General features: G+C 43.6%; 1 long non-coding RNA gene across 1 annotated transcript; it reads left to right on the top strand.

Moving 5' to 3' along the window:
- The first annotated feature begins 4,976 nt into the window (after positions 1-4,976).
- LOC306777335 lies at positions 4,977-5,740 on the top strand. Its single transcript, XR_013771979.1, has 4 exons — positions 4,977-5,095; positions 5,194-5,301; positions 5,533-5,594; positions 5,686-5,740. It is a non-coding gene; the product is annotated as an uncharacterized lncRNA (long non-coding RNA).
- Positions 5,741-7,833: the final 2,093 nt, after the last annotated feature.

Consider the following 7,833-nt stretch of genomic DNA (forward strand, 5'->3'; position numbering starts at 1 on the left):
CCGTTCTGTCTCATGTTTAGGTGTTCTGCTTGTTGTCCTTGTGACTATGAATTGATACCAGTCATGATGAGGGTACGTATCACTCTTTGTTTCCTTATATGGATAAAAAGAAACACTATGTATGTCTGAAACTGCTGTGTTACTAACACCTGAATGCATGTGTTTGAAGTGTGCCATGTTGCTTCACCTGCCTAGGTTACATCACAATGACTGGCCACTGAATATTAACCCATTGAAAGACAAACACACGTGTATGAATGAAGTATATTCTTTATATATTAATGTGAGAAACAGTCTGTCATTGGATACGGCTGAGAAAGGTGAAGTAACGATACTAACAGTTGTGTTTCTTTGTCAAAATATAAATTACTGACAAGGTGTTTTCCATTGTAGAACCATCTGCTACACTGGCTGCACCAACTCATCTGAAGGGTTCACAAGTAGATGGTAAATACATCCAACATATAAACACATCTGTCATATTCACTGTGCTCATATCTGTTATAAACCGTTGATTGTGTTTTGTGATCCTTCTCTCCTTGCAGCTGTAACTGTAAGGAGACCAGTGCCTGTTCCTCAGGAGCTCACGTGTCTGCTGCCAGAAGGAGCGGGTCGTCCAGCAACAGAGGCGACTGTCACAGTCCCTGGTGTGTGTTATTTGACCTGTATTTGCATCTTAAAAATATACTTCATGTAGTGTTCATCAAAACTGTTGTTAATTCTATACAGTTGCTGCTGCACTGTATTCAGACAATAGGTAGGCAGCACTCCAGTGTCCAGCTTGCTGAGTTTCACAGACTACAGTGTAGCTGTCATGTTACATCCTTGCTTCATCTTACTGTCAATAATAATGACAACATGTTTAATATTCTCTGTAGTGTCAGAGGCCCCCCTCACAGAGAGATCAAAGTTAGTGTGAGAAGGTTTTTCATGTCAAAAGATTAAATCAAGACGCAACCAGAATCGTACTCATTTGCTCCGTTTATTCTTGTCTGACTAGGTGAGCCATCACCCAGGCCGTTAGCTGTCCCCACCCGTCCTCCTCCACAGCTCCCTGGCTACGAGCATGAAGTCAGCCAGTGGACCTGTTCACAGCAGCAGAGGATCTGGATGAAGACAGAGCTGGAATCCACGGGTCTCTGGCCAGGCTCCTTTCCTGTGCACAACCTCATGAAGATGGTGTCATTGTGGCGTCTCCCTCCCCAGCCAGAATGAATCCACAGCATCTCTGATCTTCCTCCTCCAAAGTTCTTTCAGCTGGAACTGGATGCTACAAGGAAAAGGGTGGAGGGCAGAAGACAGCAGAAGAGGAAGAGGACTGAATCCCAGCCCACAGGTCGCAAGTGTCGATTCTGTCAGATGGATCTGAAGCAGGATCCAAACAGTCCTCACATTCACACGGGGTTCCCTGGACTAACAGGGAAGTACATTTACTGCCCTGGTAAAGTCTTTTCCTTTTACAAAGACCAGGGCATGAGAAGCAGACGACCTGCTTTTTATGAGACAGAAAAAAAGAGATGGGAGGTTGAAAAGGGAAAGTAAGAGAAAAGGGGAGTGTTTTGTCATTATTATATTTCTTTAACATATTTGTGTTGTGTATTTGTGACCTTGCATTATTGGCTCTGTGTTCAATATTCACTGTCCCTGTTGTGTTTAATAAATATATTTCATTCACTAATGTTCACATGTCTCATTAATACGTGAATCATTATAGTCAACAGTAAAAACTACAATATAATAGGTTTATAGCCAAAAATAAGTCAAGTACTTGATAATCTATCTGCCACTACAATCTAGTGACAATCAGTAAAAGGTAAAGCTGGAAAAACATTTCTTGATTTATGAATAGCTCTTTGTCATTGATGAGTGGCTTTGCCCCAGTGAGACTCGAATCTGCGTCCAGGAGCTGAAACCAGCGATATGAAATGCTGCAATTTCATTGGCTGTCAGCGTATGCCAACTATACACGGCTTGCCCCCACGTGGCAGGCGAGAATTCTACCATTGAACCACCAATGCTGATGTAACACCAACCAGAGAAGGCGAGAACTGACATTCTCGACCACCAGAACTATTAGTTTGATCGCTTTGCATGGCCGGCATGTCAAGAATACCACCAATGTTTTCAGATGTCGAGAATCCAGCACTGACCTGAAACCATTTGCGTTTTCGCTGGTACACCCTTGCATCCCAGTGTAAATGATTCCCGTAGAACCCTGACATGCATCGTAACAACAGTAAAACACCGCTGCATTGGCCGGGAATCGGACCCGGATCTCCCACATGGCAAGCGAGAATTCTACCATTGAACCACCAATGCTGATGTAACACCAACCGGAGAAGGCGAGAACTGAAATTCCCGACCACCAGAAACATCTGTTTGATAGCTTTGCGTGGCCGGCATGTCAAGAATACAACCAATGTTTTCAAATGTCGGCAATCCAGCACTGACCTGAAACCATTGGCGTTTTCCCTGGTACACCATTGCATCCCAGTGTAAATGATTCCCGTAGAACCATTACCTGTATCATAACCACAGTTAACCCTTCTGCATTGGCCGGGAATCGGACCCGATCTCCCACGTGGCAGGCAAGAATTCTACCATTGAACCACCAATGCTGATGCAACACCAACCAGAGAAGGCAAGAACTGAAATTCCCGACCACCAGAAACATCAGTTTGATAGCTTTGCGTGGCCGGCATGTCAAGAATCCAACCAATGTTTTCAAATGTCGAGAATCCAGCACTGACCTGAAACCATTTGCGTTTTCGCTGGTACACCCTTGCATCCCAGTGGAAATGATTCCCGTAGAACCCTGACATGCATCGTAACAACAGTAAAACACCGCTGCATTGGCCGGGAATCGGACCCGGATCTCCCACATGGCAGGCGAGAATTCTACCATTGAACCACCAATGCTGATGTAACACCAACTGGAGAAGGCGAGAACTGAAATTCCGACCACAAGAAACATCTGTTTGATAGCTTTGCTTGGCCGGCATGTCAAGAATACAACCAATGTTTTCAAATGTCGGGAATCCAGCACTGACCTGAAACCATTGGTGTTTTCCCTGGCACACCATTGCATCCCAGTGTAAATGATTCCCGTAGAACCATTACCTGTATCGTAACCACTTTAAAACCGTGCTGCATTGGCCGGGAATCGGACCCGGATCTCCCACGGCGCGGCACCCGGGGATTCTTTAGCTAAAACTCCCTAAACCGTTTCCCATTCATTTTCAATGGTAGTCCTAAACCAGTACGGATGTAATATATCTTTGGCCACCAGCACCAGCAGCGCTGTGGTGCCGTTTTGCGAGAGAAAGATTTTCTCCGGTGTTTGTCAGTCAGTCGGAGCCTGGAAAGAGCATCGACAGCCCGCATTTTCCGGATCTATTCGCTGGGTGGACACTACGTTGAACGGTAAGTCATTAAGATGAATAACAATGAATTAAAATGTCATGACAATTAGTCTGGGCTGTCTGACATTCACTTGAAAGCTTCAAAGATAAAGTTAGTTGTGTTTTTTTTGTGTTATATTGTGTCGAAGTCGGACTTCTGACTGTATGAGTTCGTTACCTTACAACGTAACGTAATCTGGAGCCGTTAACGGTTCATATCGGTTAATTCATGTCCGACTTTGATGCGTTTTTGTGACCAAAAGTATCACAAGTTAACACGAACGTGCATTCAAATAAAATGAGTTTGCGTTTACTATGCATGTCAGTGAACACAGAGGCTGAGCAGCGGCCGGTTGAGGTTATGGTGAACGTAAGATATACTCTGTTACTTTACGGACACGTAACAAAAGAACAACAAGCTGTGACCGGACCCGGTGGTTCATGTGAATCACGTTAACGTTAAATAAACATGCACGTCTCCGTTGTATCACGTCACGTATCGTCATTAATGCATGTAGTTCATAGTTATGTACATTAACTGCTCCACGTGTGTTTGACAGCATTAGTTACTAACGTTAGTTACTTGGCAGATTCAGGATATCAGACAAAATATACTCAACTAATAAATGATGTGTTATTACAGATTAAACTACCAGCAGTATATAAAGTCATTAAAGTGATGAACACATGCTTTTTTGTACTTTTACTGAAGTCAGACTTTGAGTAAGTAAGATTTGAATGCAGGACTTTCACTTAAAGAGTATTTACACCATGTGGTGGTATTAATACATATTTTTTTACTGAAGTACAAGATGTGTAGACTTTCTCCATCACTGTTAAAATAATGTTTATGTACAAGAAGTGCAAGAAGATATTAATTTAATGAAGTTCTAATTCTCGTCTGTTTGCATCTCAGTGATGGATGAAGATGAAGAGCTGGAGAGAGGGATGCTGAGTATCTCCTTCAAAGCCACACGTGCAGAGCTGAGAGTAAACATTTGATGTCTTTCATTTCTACCACCTGAAGATTTAAAATCAGTTACAGTTCAGCCGGTTTGCTATTAATCGTGTATTCTATTCAGTGTATATGATATGTTTTTTGTTTGTTTACCAGCTGTTTCTGCATCATCAAATAGCCAGACAACAACAGGCTCCGGGAACAGAAAGAGGTTTTTCACCAAAAACGTTCTGCCATCAACAGACAAGCATGGGACCATGACTTCTTATCCCACATGAAGCATTGAACTGTTCTGTCTCATGTTGTGGTGTTCTGCTTGTTGTCCTTGTGACTATGAATTGATACCAGTCATGATGAGGGTACGTATCACTCTTTGTTTCCTTATATGGATAAAAGGAAACAATATGTATGTATGAAACTGCTGTGTTACTAACACCTGAATGCATGTGTTTGAAGTGTGCCATGTTGCTTCACCTGCCTAGGTTACATCACAATGACACACACTGAATATTAACCCATTGAAAGACAAACACACGTGTATGAATGAAGTATATTCTTTATATATTAATGTGAGAAACAGTCTGTCATTGGATACGGCTGAGAAAGGTGAAGTAACGATACTAACAGTTGTGTTTGTATATTGTCAAAATATAAATTACTGACAAGGTGTTTTCCATTGTAGAACCATCTGCTACACTGGCTGCACCAACTCATCTGAAGGGTTCACAAGTAGATGGTAAATACATCCAACATTTAAACACATCTGTCATATTCACTGTGCTCATATCTGTTATAAACCGTTGATTATGTTTTGTGATCCTTCTCACCTTGCAGCCGCCGCTGTAACTGTAAGGAGACCAGTGCCTGTTCCTCAGGAGCTCACGTGTCTGCTGCCAGAAGGAGCGGGTCGTCCAGCAACAGAGGCGACTGTCACAGTCCCTGGTGTGTGTTATTTGACCTGTATTTGCATCTTAAAAATATACTTCATGTAGTGTTCATCAAAACTGTTGTTAATTCTATACAGTTGCTGCTGCACTGTATTCAGACAATAGGTAGGCAGCACTCCAGTGTCCAGCTTGCTGAGTTTCACAGACTACAGTGTAGATGTCATGTTACATCCTTGCTTCATCTTACTGTCAATAATAATGACAACATGTTTAATATTCTCTGTAGTGTCAGAGGCCCCCCTGATTTCTCCTGAGACGCTCAACTGTCACCTGCACAGAGAGATCAAAGTTAGTGTGAGAATGTTTTTCATGTCAAAAGATTAAATCAAGACGCAACCAGAATCGTACTCATTTGCTCCGTTTATTCTTGTCTGACTAGGTGAGCCATCACCCAGGCCGTTAGCTGTCCCCACCGTCCTCCTCCACAGCTCCCTGGCTACGAGCATGAAGTCAGCCAGTGGACCTGTTCACAGCAGCAGAGGATCTGGATGAAGACAGAGCTGGAATCCACGGCTCTCTGGCCAGGCTGCTTTCCTGTGCGCAACCTCATGAAGATGGTGTCATTGTGGCGTCTCCCTCCCCAGCCAGAATGAATCCACAGCATCTCTGATCTTCCTCCTCCAACGTTCTTTCAGCTGGAACTGGATGCTACAAGGAAAAGGGTGGAGGGCAGAAGACAGCCGAAGAGGAAGAGGACTGAATCCCAGCCCACAGGTCGCAAGTGTCGATTCTGTCAGATGGATCTGAAGCAGGATCCAAACAGTCCTCACATTCACACGGGGTTCCCTGGACTAACAGGGAAGTACATTTACTGCCCTGGTAAAGTCTTTTCCTTTTACAAAGACCAGGGCATGAGAAGCAGACAACCTGCTTTTTATGAGACAGAAAAAAAGAGATGGGAGGTTGAAAAGGGAAAGTAAGAGAAAAGGGGAGTGTTTTGTCATTATTATATTTGTTTAACATATTTGTGTTGTGTATTTGTGACCTTGCATTATTGGCTCTGTGTTCAATAGTCACTGTCCCTGTTGTGTTTAATAAATATATTTCATTCACTAATGTTCACATGTCTCATTAATACGTGAATCATTATAGTCAACAGTAAAAACTACAATATAATAGGTTTATAGCCAAAAATAAGTCAAGTACTTGATAATCTATCTGCCACTACAATCTAGTGACAATCAGTAAAAGGTAAAGCTGGATAAACATTTCTTGATTTATGAATAGCTCTTTGTCATTGATGAGTGGCTTTGCCCCAGTTAGACTCGAACCTGCGTCCAGGAGCTGAAACCAGCGATATGAAATGCTGCAATTTCATTGGCTGTCAGCGTATGCCAACTATACACGGCTTGCCTCCGCGTGGCAGGCGAGAATTCTACCATTGAACCACCAATGCTGATGTAACACCAACCAGAGAAGGCGAGAACTGACATCCTCGACCACCAGAACTATTAGTTTGATCGCTTTGCATGGCCGGCATGTCAAGAATACCACCAATGTTTTCAGATGTCGAGAATCCAGCACTGACCTGAAACCATTTGCGTTTTCGCTGGTACACCCTTGCATCCCAGTGTAAATGATTCCCGTAGAACCCTGACATGCATCGTAACAACAGTAAAACACCGCTGCATTGGCCGGGAATCGGACCCGATCTCCCACGTGGCAGGCAAGAATTCTACCATTGAACCACCAATGCTGATGCAACACCAACCAGAGAAGGCAAGAACTGAAATTCCCGACCACCAGAAACATCTGTTTGATAGCTTTGCGTGGCCGGCATATCAAGAATACAACCAATGTTTTCAAATGTTGGGAATCCAGCACTGACCTGAAACCATTGGCGTTTTCCCTGGTACACCATTGCATCCCAGTGTAAATGATTCCCGTAGAACCATTACCTGTATCGTAACCACTTTAAAACCCTGCTGCATTGGCCGGGAATCAGACCCGGATCTCCCACGTGGCAGGCGAGAATTCTACCATTGAACCACCAATGCTGATGCAACACCAACCAGAGAAGGCAAGAACTGAAATTCCCGACCACCAGAAACATCTGTTTGATAGCTTTGCGTGGCGGCATGTCAAGAACACAACCAATGTTTTCAAATGTCGAGAATCCAGCACTTACCTGAAACCATGAGCGTTTTCGATGGTACACCCTTGCATCCCAGTGTAAATGATTCCCGTACAACCATTACCTGTATCGTAACCACTTTAAAACCCTGTTGCATTGGCCGGGAATCGGACCCGGATCTCCCACGTGGCAGGCGAGAATTCTACCATTGAACCACCAATGCTGATGCAGCACCAACCAGAGAAGGCAAGAACTGAAATTCCCGACCACCAGAAATATCTGTTTGATAGCTTTGCGTGGCTGGCATGTCAAGAATCCAACCAATGTTTTCAAATGTCGAGAATCCAGCACTGACCTGAAACCATTCGCGTTTTCGCTGGTACACCCTTGCATCCCAGTGTAAATGATTCCCGTAGAACCCTGACATGCATCGTAACAACAGTAAAACACCGC

This window comes from Melanostigma gelatinosum, assembly GCF_949748355.1.
Source record: "Melanostigma gelatinosum genome assembly, chromosome: 5".
NCBI classification, from domain to species: domain Eukaryota; kingdom Metazoa; phylum Chordata; class Actinopteri; order Perciformes; family Zoarcidae; genus Melanostigma; species Melanostigma gelatinosum.